The 17,267-nt window shown below is 37.3% G+C and overlaps 1 protein-coding gene across 7 annotated transcripts in view; it reads left to right on the forward strand.

Moving 5' to 3' along the window:
- The window catches only part of sema6cb (semaphorin 6Cb), a 171,168-nt gene that overhangs the window by 10,937 nt on the left and 142,964 nt on the right, over nt 1–17,267 (forward strand). For all 7 annotated transcript variants that reach the window (XM_032557983.1, XM_032557982.1, XM_032557981.1 and 4 more), the window contains exon 2: nt 6,232–6,314. The gene's annotated coding sequence lies outside the window, so the exon portion shown is untranslated. The remainder of the gene's footprint in view (nt 1–6,231; nt 6,315–17,267) is intronic.

The following is a 17,267-nucleotide window of genomic DNA, read 5'->3' on the forward strand; positions in this document are numbered from 1 at the left end:
TCACTGTCTGCCTTTGTTATGTGGATCTATTCTTACCTCCTGCTATGTAGAGAGCAGCTGAAATACCAGTGATTGTGAAGTAAAAAACAAAGATGCATAGATCATGAAAAAGAACCTTGTTCTTTCTATTACCTGTAACCTTACTGAAATATTGCCAAATTAAAACTAGGAAAGGAAACTTGCTGATATTTCAGGAATGCCCAAAGTCGGTCCTCGAGGGCCGGCATCCTGGATGTTTTAGTTCTCTCCCTGGTAGTACGAACAACCTTTTCAGCATGTCAATGTTCTTCTTAGGCCTTCTAACGAGCCATCATTGGATCCAGGTGCGTTAAACCAGGGAGAGAACTAAAACATGCAGGATGTCGGCCCTCGAGGACCGACTTTGGGCACCCCTTGTCTATATCTTCAACAAACTGCTTCAGATGAACACTGGTTCATTTAGCAAAATGTGTTTCTTTAAATCATCTGTGTTGAGACAGAGCTATGTTTTAAACAAAATGAAAAAGTGCTGCTAAAATACACAAACTTTTTAACCTTGTTAACCCTATGCTTTTTCTGCTGGAGAGAAAATATTTATTGTTGAGATAAATGGCTCGGAGATGATGCAATGTCCAAAGTCCCTGGTGAGTGATTTAAGTGGGGCACAATTACAATACTAATGTGGAACATGTGATACTCCACATGTGAGTGGATGTTGTTTTGCTTTTTAGTGAATTTGATGTCATAAAAATGTCATTGACTGTTTTAAAGAAAACTATCAGTCTATGAACTTAAACCAGCACCCCTACAATGATCTGCTGCTCTTCCTACAACATGATCCACTTTAGTATTTACCGCTTCAGCCCTTCTGATGTGAAAATGAAACATGTCAAAGAGTACAAACAGACTAACTGGTCTGTGCCCGACATGTGCAGGAGACACAGGTCACTTACTGAACTGAGGCGGTCTATTCAGCAGGAAGATCTTTTTAATTAGGCTATGTTCTTTTAATTAAGCACCCAGCGTAATGTCTGTGTCCATTTGTCACCTGCTTTGCTCAGGCACAGCTGGTTGAAAATACCCTCTTTTGTGTCCTCAGAGTTTCAGAGGACCTTGCTTCTCATTAAATATCCTCTTTCACAGAAACTTACTTTTTTTCTGGGTTCTTCTTTAGATTAGCATGATAATACCCCAAAGAGGGTTGAAAAAGTGGTGGAGAGCTGTTGCTGGACTGCTCATCAGATTGAACATGTTCAAGACCCTGGTTATTATCATTCCAAATGCACCATCGGTTAAACTATCAGCCTGAATTCCGACATTTATCTCCAGTGTCATAGAATGAGTGTCAATTGCATAGGGAGCACAATGACAAATTACAGGTTATGTCTTGCTCCTTGGAGCCTGGATCTTTCCCCAGTGTAATTATGCTATGCTAATTCTGCCCCCCATCTAGTTTCCATGATGGAAAGAAGGCTTCCCAACAGTTTGGATGGGAATTGAAACTTGAATGAGTAAATGCATTCATTTGCACACTGGCGATGCCCACAAAACCTGAGCACATCCTGCCTTTTTCCCTTGAGCCAAAAAAAAAAAAAACGGCGTCAAGGAAAGTCTCCACGTTTTTCCAGAGATGGGGTCAGCTACAGGTCAGCCCACCTTGAACTCCTGAGCTGGATTTATTGTGTCGTAGGTGGACAGGGTCAGGCTGCACTCCTCCCCTCAACACGAGAATTTTGTTAGTGTTGGACACGGAGCAGACACTGGCACAACAGACAAATCCCTATCCCTTCCTCCAAGGAGATCCCCGCTGGGTTCAGAGGTCTTGTGTTAAGGGTGGTGGCATGACCTGAATACTGATTGATTTTTCTGCAGTCTGCACCAGGGTGGGACGGTGGGGGGTGGAGTCAAACCCCTTATGCTCACCCCCTGTGGAGACGTGGAATAAGGGAGTTTTGACAAAGACAGGAAACGCTCCTGGTCGCAACTTGTTTGACTTTTCTGCTCCACTGTAAACCTCAGTGGGTGTGTGTTTTCACTTTGCCTGAAACAAGATACCAGACCACATGTTTTCGCTTAACAGACAGCTGAGTGGAGAGAGGGCATGAGTGGGGCCTGTTTGTCATTTGGCGGGAGACAGAAGAGGCTACACTACAAAGTTCCTCTGGAGGATTTATTACTTGTTTAAACACAAGCCCAGGCTGGCCAATGACTATTATATCAATCATTCCTTTAGCACAGTTCAAAGAAATCAAAATGGGACTCATGGGATAACTAAATAGCAGTCATAATTAAAAATCACAAATATTCAATGAGCATTTTTTGTTAGTTATCCCTCAGTATATATTGGATAAAGTATCTGAGAAGAAGGAAGTTGGGGTTTTTGTCCAGAAACATGGTTTAGAGAACTGGAAGACGAAGAATGGATGCGTTTCAATATCAGCTGAGTGAATGTGAGAAGCTTTCACATGATCTTTTGGAACAACAGTTATCTATACTTTACACAGAATCCTCAGTTAAATATGCAATAAACTTGGTTTCTTCTGTAGATGTTTATTTTTCTCAAATTTTAATCACTATGGATACGTGTAGTTTAAGCTCATTTGAATTTGAATACATCATATGCCAGAAATATTACATTTACATTTTTTTGTTTCAGTTACACAACATGCAATTTGTGGTATGTCATACCAAAGAAGATCCAGGCGTTTTGTCTTTGAGCGCAAACATGTTGTAATTGAGTTACTGGACTGACATGATGTCACAATTTCAGTATTGGACAGAGCTTGGTCCAAATTTTTCATCAGCAAAATTCCAACTACTTTATGTGTTTAGTTGATCAGTAACCTAAAAGCCTGTAAGTTGTTTTAAGTCTTGTTTCTGCTCTGTAATATATATTGTTTTCATTCAATTCAAAGCTTGTTTTCTTGTCAGGCTGAATATATAGCATGCAAGAATGGCAAACTGACAAAGTTATTTACATAGGGTTAAAATAAATCCATTTCTGGTGGGTGTAATGGACAAAGTCAGTGTAATATTTTGGCCTCAAAATCATGAAATATTGAAACAGAAATCTCAGGAAAAATGTTTTAAAAGAATTGTGGAATCATTTGGCTGCTTTTTGTTATGACTATTTAATTTGGGTGAACCCAGTAATTATCTCGGTGAATTCCCATGTGCAGCTGAAGAAGACCGTAGTTTCCACATTCTATCTGTAAACAACATTTATCTTTGGGCATCAGAGACTCTACTAAGCATCATAGATACATTAACAATCTGTTAAAAGAGGCTTCCACATTCCTTTCTTATCCTCTCACCTCAAGCATTTTATTACTTCCCTGAATGAAACACAGAAATCACATTTTAAGTTTGAACACAATCAATAATCAACATAAGTTATTTAATGATTATTTCAAAGCTTTCTGGATTGCAAAATTAGCCAAGCTAAGATTTCACCAATTGAAACCTTTTGCTAAGTTATATTTAAGATACACTGCATGCCTTATTTTGTAAGACTTGTTCATCAACAATCTTTCTTATTTTGAAATCCTGGCCAGAGACCTATCCATGTCTTTGGCATGGATAGGTGTGCTTTGGCTAAACTTGTTACAAGGCTGTTTTTGAAGTGCCCTACACAAAGACAACTCTTTAGGTCAAAGTTCATGTCTGAGCAGTGTCTGGTTTGTTACACTGACAAACTGAGATCAGTTGTGTAATTAGTTTAGCTTTCTGCTAAAGTAGCCAAAACAGATGCACCGATATTAAAATTTGGGCGGATTTCATTTCTGAATTTATTGCTACTGTTAGGGGCAATAACCAATATTTATTGAAAGCCACCACATCACCTACATTGCTTTGTTTGTTTCTTTTAAACACCCCCACATCCTGCACCACATCACAATCACCGTCACGACTAAACAAATGCCACATAACTAACTCCCTCCTTTCTCTCTCCTGAAACATAAATGACAACAAAATGGAAATAAGCATTGATGATTCACCTTTTTAACATATTGGTATTGGACCAATAAGTGAAACTAGGCTGGTATTAATAAAACTGGCCAATACCGATGTTGCTTTATCAGTATTGGCCAATACGTACATCAACAAGCTCCAAACTGTAATTGAGTACTTAACAGAAATGCCACTTGTAGCTTACCAACTGTAGTTCTTTTTTCCTTTTTTTTTTTTTTTGAAGGCAGAACCTTTTTAAAAACTGTTCTACACATTTATTCCACTAACTCTTATCCCTGATCATGCACCTTCAAGTCTGTCTGTAGATTACTGGTGTTTAGTCTAGTTCAGTAGGATAAGTAGATGTTGCCAGGCTAAACAGTATGGGAGGGAGGGTGTGGAAGAAGAGAGTATCTTGACGCTAACCAGGCCCCTCCATCCAGGTTCTTTTAGTTCATTCAAAAGGTCTTCAAAGGTTATCAAAGTAATTATTTCTTCCCTCCATTTGGATGACTGCATGTTGTTTTCTTATGCTTGTTAACCTGAAACAATGAAAACCATTGCCAATAAACTGGGCTTTTAATGACAAACTGTCTGCATCTATTGTCTGACAGTGCTTTAGAAATGTGAGCGGTTTGTGATGTCCAGTATTTCCAAAAAATGTACCAATTACCTTCTCCTTATCTTTTGGATGAATACTTGTGTGAATCTAGCATATGGCCTGATCCACGTCAACAGACCTTCTGAAGTGCGCCACAAAGGACTCATATTAAATCCATCTAGTTGTATTTAAGGGCAATTTTCAGTCTGGAGACTGAAAATGTTTCAGAGATAGTGCAGTCTGGACCTTTTGTCGAGCTGGCACAGGCGTTGTTTTGCACAAGGCCTTATCTGCCTTTTTGATGTTGTTTGTTTTTAAATATATATATTGTTTCTTTCCAGCTTATACTGCTTGTTGCCATAGATGGTGAACAGACACCCTGAACTGTTGAAACAAGAAAATAATGACCACATGCCTAATAGTATCAAATTACCCAGGATAAACTATTACTGATAAACAAAACACGATTGTGCTTTCTATCTGGGGCTTTTCTGGGCCTCTTGTAATAAAAAAAAAAAAAAGGAAAAAGAAGTTGAAAGAGAAAGTGAAGAAGGAAAAACAAGCCTTTGAACCGACTTTGCTGTAACCTCAACTGAACCATCACCAGTAAGTGACAGCCAGCTGGACGGTTTAATAGTTGTGAAGTTGCTGCCTCTCTGAAGGTTTCAGGGCTCAAAGGTACTTAAAATGTCCTTTTTGAAAATATTGTATCAAAGTTTGGCTTTGAGAATGCTATTACTTATTACAACATCTGCAAAAAACTAAGTTAACATGGCCAACAGTTTTTCTCTTTGAGATGCTTAGGTTTATAGACATGTAATTGTGATTGCTTTTGCATTATAAATAGGCTTTTTGGCTTATGAAAAAGACAAAAAGCTTTTTGCATGTTTGTAAAAACATGCATTTTTACAAACATGCAAAAATGCATGTTTGTATTTCTTTTATTGCAATAACTTAACCCTTTAAAACCTTTTCTGCATTTTTGCTTATTCAGGGTAAACACAAACATTGGTATTGATACTTATTTTTTATGTACTATGTGTGCAATCATGTTTGTAGATATTGTGCTAAAGAATCTGCGGAATATTGGACAGTAAATGTAAACATTATTTTTATGTGTGGAGCAGCGGTCATCCTTACATTAAACTGCCCACATGTGTGCAAATCTTTCTCATGATGTTGCCAGAAATTCAGCTGAAAACGTATTAGGAGTAGATACTGGCTGTTTAAGAGTTGCCATGTTATTGGTTACATCTTACTGTAGGAGTCTTTGTTTTTTTTTTCCTTAGGTTTGAGTTTTGGCAAGGTGAAGACATTTTTCTTGGAGCAGATTGCCAGAGCAGATTGTGAGCTGAGATGCTATCATCACAATTGGCTAGTTTGAGCTGTGGGATTTGTTGAAAGATTTTGTTCACTTATTGCAAATGCATTCTGCATCTCAAAACATGCGTTTTCCACTGGGCTTTAGGCTGGTTGCTTCACGTTAACATGGCACTTCAAGGCATTTTACTTATAACATGTTCTGATAGATCTTCATAGGTTTTCATTGTTATTCATTGCTGGACTTGGCATCCTTTGATGAAAAATAAAATATGACTGTCTTCAGAGTATGAGGTGGCTTCAGTTGCAAGCTGCTCAGTATTATGTCTGTGATACTCGAATGTAATGCTCATCATTTTTTCTCTTTTTGTTTCATCCAGATTCAGAGACAGCTGCAGCTGAAGCCTTTTCCAACCCTGTCTGCAGGATCGCTGCAGTCAGCAGACTGTTTTGAAGCTGTAAGGTAAGGACTGCTGCTACTCTGGAAAATGTTGTATAATTAAAAGCTAGAGATTAGATTAAATTGCATATAATACAAACGAGAGAGAGTCGCTCCCTAAAGACATTACAGAAATGGCTTAATTAATGGCTGCTTTACAGAATCGCTGGAGTTGGCAGCTTTTCAAAATAAATCATTGATTTTTCTGTTAATAACATTTTTAATATTTTTATCATCCTATATTGTTTGTCCTCTGTGCAAGGACAAACTTATAGAATAGAATGTACTTGAATTGTTCTTTATTGTTCCTCGGTGGGGAAATTCAGGCACAGCAGCAGACTCATACAAAGGTGAATATAAAAAAACAAAAAAAATTCATTAGAAACTATACACCAAGTATAGCATTCAAACTTTCAATTCAATGGTGTAGAATAGTTTTAAAAAGAGTACATAAGTAGGAAAGTATTTTACTTCTTGCTCAGCAAAGAGTTTTATAATGTGCATTACCTTCATAAAAAAACTTAATTCTAATACTGTGTAGAGGGTCCAACATGAGTTCTAATCCTCATGTATATGAACAGAGTTTGATTTGATGTGGAGTTTCCCATATTTGTGTTTTTTGATGTGCTGGATTAATTGATTTGCCTTTTCTTGGTATGTTAGAGAATGAATCGTGGAAGGTTTGTTCATTGCACAGAGTAAGCAGTGTCAGTAAGTGCATGACAAATCAACGGCAACTTAAAACAGAAACACATTTTCTTTAGAATTGTGTAGTTATTCCAGCTCAACCATCACTTCTGTGGTTGAATAGTATCAATACGTCTATGTATAGATGATACAAATGGGAATTTCTTTACTGCATTCCAACCGGGCCTCATTGGAGTTTCACACAACATAACCTTGAGTAAAAATACTGAGGCCTCACATTAATAAAGATTTTATTTAAAAATGAATAGCAACAATTATTCTTCCTGCTGTATTATAAGACTACTGTCTATGTTTCAGTTTTGATTTTTATATTTATTTGATTTTGATCAGGTGGAAGAGGGAGAGTTCTGTGCTACTCTATGCTCCCTACTGATGGAGAAAACTTTAACTCTGGCTCTGACTCAGCCTTACTTGAGCTGAGATTTGAAAATAAGTTGAGCCAGTTCTCATTTTTGCAGTTACATTATAAAAATCACGTCATATTGTTCTCAACCTCATGTCGTCCAGCCCGTTTTGCTACAACACCCTAATGCACTTTTCAACCCCTTTTGCATGATTTGTCAGATTTTTGTGGGTGTATTTGTTTATGTGGAAAATAGCCCCAACTACTGAACTTACAGAAGCTGGTTTTTCAGCCAGAGAGCAGGGGGAATAGTTTTGAAGAGCAATGTCAAAGTCCATGAGGAAGTGCGTACTGTTGGGCCAAAGCACTTAACCTCTTCTGCTCGGTTGTGTGCAGCAGATGGAAAGAGGGAAGTTCTAAGCTACTCTATGCTGGAGAAATGACTGGCACTTTCTGTAGCATCACATTGAAATGGCTTTAAATGGTAAGAATGTAACTGATGGTTTGGTATGTCAGTGTTTTAAAAATCCAATCTTTCTACCATTTTACTTCATATTTGACAATTCAGTTCTTGTTAAAAAAACTGCTTTGGTCTTCTCTAAGAATTTATATGCTCTAATGGAAGACTGACAGTAATATGAACTTTGTTGTCTCAATACAGAAAGAGTTGCAGAAATGTGTCGGTAACTTGAACAATCACAGAAAAGTGACTTTGTTTGGTTTGTAATTTAACTTCTGAACTTTAGAGTGGACAGTAGAGGACAGGGCCAAGGAGATGACAGTAGATCTCATGGGAAGGCTCAAGGCAGATGGTTAGCCAGACACAGACCTGCTCTGACCTTGATAGAATTTAACACTAGCAGTGAAATATCTTTGAAACAATACAGCATCAGCACTAATTCTGTGTGTTTCTCTTGAGTTGTTTTTCTATTGGACTCATTGAAGTGTTCATAGTCTCGTATCGTTGGGTCATCAGGAGAACAGCTAATTTTATTTAGAAGAGACCTGATTTGTAATCTAATTTGTTTTGTTTTGAATGAAGCAACCACTTGTCAAGAAATAGAATAAAAGCTCCACAAACTCACATGCTGTTGATTATTGGGTAGCTCAAACTGTGTATTTTTCAGCACATTTACCCAAGACTAGTGAAATGAATGTGCAAGAATATTTGTTTTAATTATTTGGTTTAACAAATGTTATGCTTTGCTATAAGTTCTTTGTATTTGTACAAACACTTAAATATATTTCCTATAATTTTCTTTGGAAAAGTATAAGTTTGTTGACACAGAGTGATCAGACTGCCATAAAATGTTACACCCCACACATCAACTTGGGTGTGTAAATTATTATTAATGCAGAAATGTGTTCATGTAGTCATTATTTCTTGTCTTATGAAAACCAAAGCATCTCATTATAGAAACTAAATTCAAAGCACTTCTTCCTGATCAGTGACTCTTTGTAACCTGATTTAATTTAAAAACATTTTTGGGAAGAACATTTACTTTCCTCAGAAAGCGAATCATCAAAACTTTTAGTTGCTAATTTCACAATCATCCATTATACAGTATTAATTTGGCAGTGGCTGCTTCAAAATCCTTCTGCAAACTTTGCAAGTTTACACAATAAAATTGAGGTAATTTTGAGGATGTCGGTTGAGGTGACATGAAAGGTGAGTGTTTGTGTGACAGACATAATTTTAGTTTTGAGAAAGTCAAATAAGTTTGAAATTTTGATTAAAAGGTGTGCCACTAAAACTGTATTTAATTGTGGTAATTTTTAAGACTTAAAAATTGCCAAATAATTTTTAAGTCTTAAAAATGAATTAACTGTTGTCTTAAAAAAAAACACACACAATTTAGAAGATTTTAAAAATTGTGGTAATTTGTAAAATTAGCATCGTATGTGCTTGCATAATAAGATGCATCAGCTAATATGAATCATCTGTAGTAAATTAATATGCCGTTATTTTAGTTATACTTACTGCAGAATGATCTTGGTTTTGTATCTGCAAAGCCACACCCAGAATCACTCCCTGTTTGCAGAAAGCTCTGCATTGGTAGAAACAAAATGGCATAACCTGTTGTTTTTGATGGTTATAGCATGAGAATCCAGTTTAAAGTGAGACGAAAGAAATACATTATTAACAGCTTACCCACACAAAGACTAATGTGTCCTTAACAGTCTGAGCATTGTCTGCATGCAAACACAAGCACACACATGCACAGCAGTCACCAAGCGCTTACCTTAAAGGATTAGCTGTTGGATCATAAAACAACTAAAGTTCAATTCACAGCTTAGATCTGCAGTTAAGTGCTGGTTAGGGTGCAGTTTAATGTTGCAGAGCGAGCTGCATGAAGTTCAAGCTGGTGTTGTAAAAAGCTAATGTTTGTGCACCAACTGATCATGGCAACGTTTTAGCCACTGTGGTAAACTCGGTAGGTGTCAAAAACTGTAGCTTGACTAGGCCCTTTTAATCTTATAATGCTGAAAGTTTCTTACAAGCTTGGAGGATATCTTTCCTCCAAGCTTGTTCTAATGAATTACAGATTTTACTTTTCATTATGCTTGTGCTGAGTTTCTTGTTTCAGATTCAGTTGGCATGTCACAAGTTTCACAAGAAGATTTAAATTCCAAACCAAGAAATACTGATGAAGCATTTCAAAATGTTATCTTCTGACAGTAACTTGCTCACTTGATTCTCTCTGAGGGGTTGTTGGAAGAAATGGAAGTTTGCATAGTTCCTGGCAGTACAGGAATAATATCATGTCAATACAAGAAGTGATACAACTCAGGCAGCAGACAGGAAAGTATAAACGCCACCTGCAGCATGATATTGTGCAGGCCTCTCGGGCTTTGAGCTCAGTTAAAGGACAACCACGATCAGAGCTGGGAACTGACTGGTGGGCAACGGGTGTGGGGGGAAGTGGAGGGGGAGGTCGTTGTGAGAAACAAGAGGAGACGGAGGAGGGTAGAGGTGTCAGCCGTATAATTGGGGTGAGGGGATCTCTAGGGTGGATAGAGGGAAGCTTTATTAAGATCGCTCAGGTCTGATGTGCTTGCATGGCCGCCTTGCTCTTCCTCACATACCCACGCCTGTCCTCCATTTCCAAAAGAGACTTTGCAACAATAAAGTGGTGAAGGTCAAAGTCCCGAAGCTCCTTTCAGTCACAGACAAGACAAAGGACCTCATTATTGAAAAAAACCTGTAGAGTATGTATCTTTGGATTCTTTTAATTTAAGGACTTAACATCTTGTATCACTTTCAAGTCATATCTCGGTTTCTCATTGATGAAACCGTTAATCTTAGCTTTGTGTCAACAGTTATTTAATGATGTGCCAATGATACTAGAGTATTATTTCAAGACATGAGTCGGAATTACATTAGCTCTTTTCATTTGCAACTAAAATGAGAATCATTTTGTACACTGCTCATTTAGTTTTGTTTTGTGATCTAGTTAATGCCCTACTTGAAATGTATTCAGAGCAGAACATTTATGAAATATTTACAATCCAAAGTTTAGAAAATTTATTGCTCTTCTGCCTTGTTTTGACTCCCAACAGAAAATTAACTTCCCAGGCTATCCTTTTCTTATGACTGATCACAGAGCCTGATGCTGAGATTAGGCTCTTAGCTGCTCCAACAGCATTGGATTGTTACTTTTTGAAGTATCAATATCAATAAATGGATCCTTTTGTAGAAAGATGCCTCCCTGACTTGAGTGTGAAAATGTTTGCCGTCTCACAAAAGCGGATTTTGTGAGTGACACAACAAAGATTTCCTTTAAAAGCAGCAGGTTGTTATGGGGAGAATTAGCAGCTTTCCCCCCCAAGATCTCTGCTGTAAATTGGTTTCTGTGAAAATCATGGAGAAAAAAAAGTGGGACTGGGGGTCTGTTCACTGCTTTCTTAGTAGCTTGTTAATCCCCCACAGCTTAGGCCGCGGGTAGAGCTGCTTGCACATACAAGGCCCTCGTGGAAAATGGCGCCACTCCTCCTCCAGCCCTCTTTCGTCCTCCTTCCACTCGGTCCTGCAGGGCTTGGCTAATCCTTTGCCTGGACATGACAGGGAGACTGCTGGCTTTTTCAAAGCTGGCTGGACTTCAAAGTTGTGGGGATATTGGGACTTCAGGAGGTGGAAGAAAATTGGGTCTGCTACAAGGAAAGACAGTGAGGGCTTCACCTCATCTTTTCTTTTACGAGTCCTAAGGTGATGCTGAAAAATACCACAATGTGTTCTCATGCAGGCTTTGTTGGTCGGAAAGATGATATGGTAATCTGAAATTTTAAGAAACATTAGTCTTATTTTTTTAGAAACAAGAATATATAAATCATTTAAATGCACTGTGTTGAAATTACAAGAGTTTAACTTGAAATGCACAAAGTTCCTCATCAAATCTCAATGAACTGACTGCAATTGTCAGTATAGTTTGAGATGCAGTGGTTGTGTAGAACCAGGGTTAAAATAATCCAAGCAGCTTGACTACATAAAAAAAAACCTCTAGGCAAAATCAATGTCTTGTTTATTTAATCAAACTGCATTCGGTTCTGTAGTCAACTGTTTATAGTGGGGATCATATTAGTAGGGCACAACATGTTTGTTTACATAAATTATAATTAAGGAAGACAGGATAATGAGAAAGAAATCAAACAAAATTACCAAAGATGCTGTAAGTTTTGGATTCAGTCAAACCATAAAGTCAGTGGATGCATTTATGATTCTTGAAGTAGCATTAACTACAGGTGGAGAACAACAAATCAAGATTTACAACTTGATTTCCTTTTAATTAAAATAGTATTTAATTAATCACCATTGGGATTAGTCCTGAATGTAGCAATCAGAACTTGACAAAGGAGGAAGAAAGCTCTGCATCCAAGCAAGAAAGTGGGCTAATTTAGAAAGCCGTCCCTGCCCAGTCATTGGAGCATCAAAAATGTATTTGCTTAAGTTTATTTTTGAGTGAATCTTTATGAAATGCCATAATTGTATTTTTCTCTCCCATCAGACACATTTATGTCTTCAGAATGTTTTTCAGTGTCTTTATTTGTGTAAATAACTTGGTTCCAAATCCAAAGTGAAAGATCTACAGTCATCTAAAATCTTGCTCAAAAGAGAGCATCACCATTCCTCTATGTGAAAGTGACCTTTGAGCACAGCTTTCAGCAGGTCTTCCTGTGTGTAGATGTGTCTTATCCAAAGAGACAGCTGATACAACTGTGGTTCTGTAAGCAATTATTGCTCCTCCCCATATTGGACCCCAGCAGGAACTTTACTGTTTGTCTTGAGTTGATTATTGGGACATTCTTTGAATAGGAATTCCTAAGTTTTCCTAAGCAGATGACACCTGTCATCACATCTGACAAATAAATACATACCTTTTTAGGTTTTAATCAGTTTAGTTCTTGCTCTTAAAAATATATTTTGTACTATGTAGGATTTATTTTCTCAATAAATAGAATAAGAATTGAAAGAAATCTGCTCCTCTTCTTTTGAGTGCAGTTTAAGACTCACTTTATCTTTAAACTCTGGTTCAACTTTTATCTTTATGTTGTTGAAAATCTTACTTATTATATTAAAAAACTTATTATATTAAAAAACATTAAATTAACAAGGTTGTTGTATTTAATGCATACTATTTAATTTCTTGATTTATTGTTTTGAACACACTTATCAATATTTTCCTTATTGATATTAATTAAATAGGTGGTAGTTCTCAAAAAATTGGATGATCTAAAATGTTTCTGTTGCAAAATATATTTGTGTGCTTTATCTCATAATAACTTTCTTCATTTAAGCAGAATAGTGCTAGCTTACTTTCTGTAGCTAACGCCACATGTTGGCATTACCTGCAGAGTAAGACTTCAGTTTCTAAATTAGTCTGTCTGTGGGCCAGACCAGTTAATCCAACAGAAACACTTTCAACATTATGAAATGAAAAATGAAACAAACAAAGTCCTTGACAGCTAGAGCCCTATTTCAATTCATATTCAAAGAATATCTCAAGCTCATATAAATTTGTTTCTGAATTTAAATATAAATGTAGTTAATTCATATATACGTGCTTTATTTGCTCTACAGCACTCGTCCTTTTTGTTCTCTTTTTTTGTAATGAAAATTATTAGTTATTGAAGTGTCTTAATTGCTATAACGGTTCAGAAGGTTCCCTCACATATAGGACCTTGATTACACTGAAGAATGATTGCAAAGTCTTTACAGCTCTCAAGTTGTCGTCTCATTTATTCAAGATTCATTTGCATATGCAACACAATAATTACTTTTAAGTGGACTGCAGAGCTGGTTACAAATAAGTGTGTCGCTCATACAGGAAAATCAGAACAAAATGAACGTTCACACATCATCCAAATCAGTTTGGGAGGTCAATAATCTGTTAGAACTTTTTCCTCCAGGGAGATGCTTCATAATGCTTAGTTAGTTTCAACTCTGTATTATATGAAGTGGTGGACGAGCTTTGTCTTTTTATATTGTTGTTGGCACTGTTCTTTAAAAGATCCAAGTAAAATCAGGGATAAATCTGCATTTTGTTCACTTCATTGAATGCTTTCTTCATTATTATTCTTCATTAACTACCTGTGAGCACAATTTTTAATATTTTTCAATATTTCTTTGTGTTCAAGAGTATCTTCTCGATTTAAACCAGAGCTTTAATGCTGTAAAACGATACAAAATAAAGCAAATGACAGCACAATAAAGAAAAAAGCATAATAGAGAAAAAATCATTAGGTTTTGTTGGTAACTAAAACATCTGATGAAATTAAAGTTTCACAAGACTGAACATGTGTAAATGATAATTTAATGTTGATATAAATGTAATCTTCACTTAGAAAAGCCTTCAAACCTTCACCATCTGACATAAAAAGTTAATTTAGCTTGTTTTCCTAATAAATTTGCTAAGTCTTGTCAGCAAACAAGACCTGCCAGCAGAATCTTTCATTTTCTTGTTAAAGTCTATGGCTGGTAAACTATTTGCTGAATTAATCAATAGTGAGAATAATTATAGTTGTAGTCTTTAAATAGATGATTGGATTGTTCCCAGTTGTCACTCAACCTGTCTCAACATGCGCAGTGAGGCAGAGACTTCAGTGACAATAAAAGCCACTGGTTTATGACTGCTCTTAATGCTTCATGTGGTTATTGACAAGAAGCTGGTGGCATAATGTGGGCGGATCAGTCTGATTAGTCGCATTGATCGCCAAGCAGTGAAGCTTGGCCTTATCCTTTAAACTATTTTAATAAATAGTCTTCATGATAAATCCAGCACAAACATTTAGGTGCTTTTGCCAGCGACTGCCATAATTTCTGTCAATTTAGCACAGATAGTTGGATTTTCAAAATGCAGAGTCATCTCAGTCCAGTACAAAAGTGTTTTTACTGGCAAATTTAAATCAGCGGTCAGTACAGTGCGCTTACACTTTTCACATTTAATGAAACTAATTAAAAAGTTGAAAATCACAGTCTGGCTTAAAATTTCTTGAAATACAAAAATTGATCATTTAATGCTCCTAACTACATTCATGCCTTCTTCACCTCTGGAGTCACTCCTCCAATTTCTGCCAAATTGTGGTGTGAGGAAGCAGAACACTCTCTCCACAGCTGCACCCTGAATTTGTACCTCAGTTCATAGTATCTGTGGGGACGATTCACTGAGAGGGGGTTTGAGCGCTCTCCTCATAAGCACCTGTGTGTTCCGGAGATCAGGGCATGAGAGTGGGCGGACGGGATGAGAACAGGAGGCAAGGACAATGCCACTGAGAGGGTGAAGAAGGTGATTACTGAGGGTCGCGTAGAGAAAAAGTGGCACAAGGGAGGAAGAAGATGAGGATTTTTTTGTGCAGCAGAACATTTTCAGACACTCACTTATCAGTCTTCATTCAGTTTGTGGTTATTTTCAATCACTCTGTCAGCCTCTTGAAGCCTGTCTCTCTCCTCCAGTATTTGGCCTATGCTCTTGTATTTCTTTTTTTTTTTTTTACCTGTCCAGCCTTTCACCTTTATCTTCAGCAGACATGATTGTAGAACACAATGAAATGATCTCATCTGTATTCATAGTCTTCAGAGCATTTCATTTTATTTCCGAACTCTGTGTGTCACTTAGTGCACAGCCTTCTGGTTCTCCTTTCAACGTCTTTGTTTAGCATTTTCTGTTTAGCTTCCAAGTCCTTTTTTACTCATCACACTGCCTTGCCTGCTCTGAAAAAATGTACATGGCATCACAAGTAGAAAGGCTTGGTAAGCTTTTTAGAGCCAGTCATGGTGCACTATTCTCCTGTTGTAATTACTGCTGAAACAAGCAGCTCTGGGAAGGTTCATTGTTGGTGAACCAGCCATTACCCACAATCCCTCCTCACCTGCCATAGCTAAGATGCTCACGCACTGCAGGCTGTGATGAATCCCCTTCTGAGGTGGCAGGAGAAGGTGAGGGACATAAAAAGGAGGATGATCAGAGACGAGAAGCACTGCACAATTGGAAGTTTTAAATAGCTGTTAGAGAAATGGCGGCACAACTAAAACCTGTAGTGTCTCAAAACAAAAATTGCTCGCTCTATCAGCCTTTTTGGTTTCCAGGTGAGTTTAACACTTGATAGCTCAAAGTGGTGAACTTCAAAAATAATACGCCTGCAGAGCCCTTTCAGAGATGTGTTTCCTGTTCTTAGCTTCTTCTCACCAGGTTGGTTTTGCCCTTTAAATCAATACGTAAGCCTTTTCATCTTTCAGCGTCAGAAGTCATTTACTTTATTGAAAGGAGTCTCTGCTCACAAACCTTTTTCCTGCCAAAACTTGTTTTTATTGCCCCACCTGTAAGTTGTTTGCTTTAAACCAGCTCTTGCATTTAGATGAAAACTTGGCACAGCTTTTTACTATCAATCTTCCAAGGTCTCTGAAAGATTTTCCTAGAATAACTTTAAAATTGAACCTTCGTTGTGGAACATACCCTTGTACATCCAGCATTTTGCTCCATTAAACTTGATTTTAGGGTGTATTCATATTAGTAAATAAGACAATTTTTAGCAGTTGGTCTGTACCATGTAGTACCTTTTGTCTAGTTTGCATGAACCACATTGATTTATATTGTGAGTTTGAAGGTGCCTTACTTTGTGTGTTTTCAGAACACTTGTGAGCAAGTATTCTTGTTTTCTTCCTCTTCTACAAAGACCTGCGACTGCGCTAGAAAGGGTTAGGTGAGGCAGCTGCTGGTGTAGAGCAACTTCGTCCCAGCAGGTGGAAACGGGTGTCATTACTTACGGGGTTTTGCTTCAAGCACCTGCCTCGAGGCGGAAACAAGCTGGTTCTTGCAAAAACAAAACCAACAATGCAACAGATGGGAGTGAACCTATTTATTTTTCCATTACTTCATTTTTAGTTGTGTGCTTTACTCCAAAGAAGGTAAAAGTCAGAAATAACTGTTGTATTCTTTTTACTCTGATACTATGGACTGTGTATGGACTAACTGCTATTTAAAATAGCAATTTTATTGTATTTTTATAACATTTTGATAAGAACTAAAATTTTTTGAAATTCTTTTACTCCTGCATTCAGTTTTTGATGTCTTTAACCTTCAGATATCAGAAAGCGCTACGTCTGATGAGGTTTTGATGGAATTTGAGGTCAAGTGGGAGTTGGGAACATACTGCAGCTTGACCGCTACAGTGCCCCACACTTTTACTGACGTCCCTGGTAAAGGTGTAAAAACCCTCAAACTAAAGTACTCCTATTACAGTGGCGTAACCCTACAGTGAAAACATTTGTAAAAACATTAGAAAAATCCAAGTTGTCTCCAGCCCCACAGGCTTTCTACAGAATTTAGATCTGGGAACTGAGACGGTACTTGAAGAAGGTTGATATTCTGTTGGATGAACATTTTCTATGTTGTTGACGTAGCCTTTAGACTGAGTCTGACAAATTTTTATTT

Source organism: Xiphophorus hellerii, chromosome 3 (genome assembly GCF_003331165.1).
Source record: "Xiphophorus hellerii strain 12219 chromosome 3, Xiphophorus_hellerii-4.1, whole genome shotgun sequence".
NCBI lineage: Eukaryota > Metazoa > Chordata > Actinopteri > Cyprinodontiformes > Poeciliidae > Xiphophorus > Xiphophorus hellerii.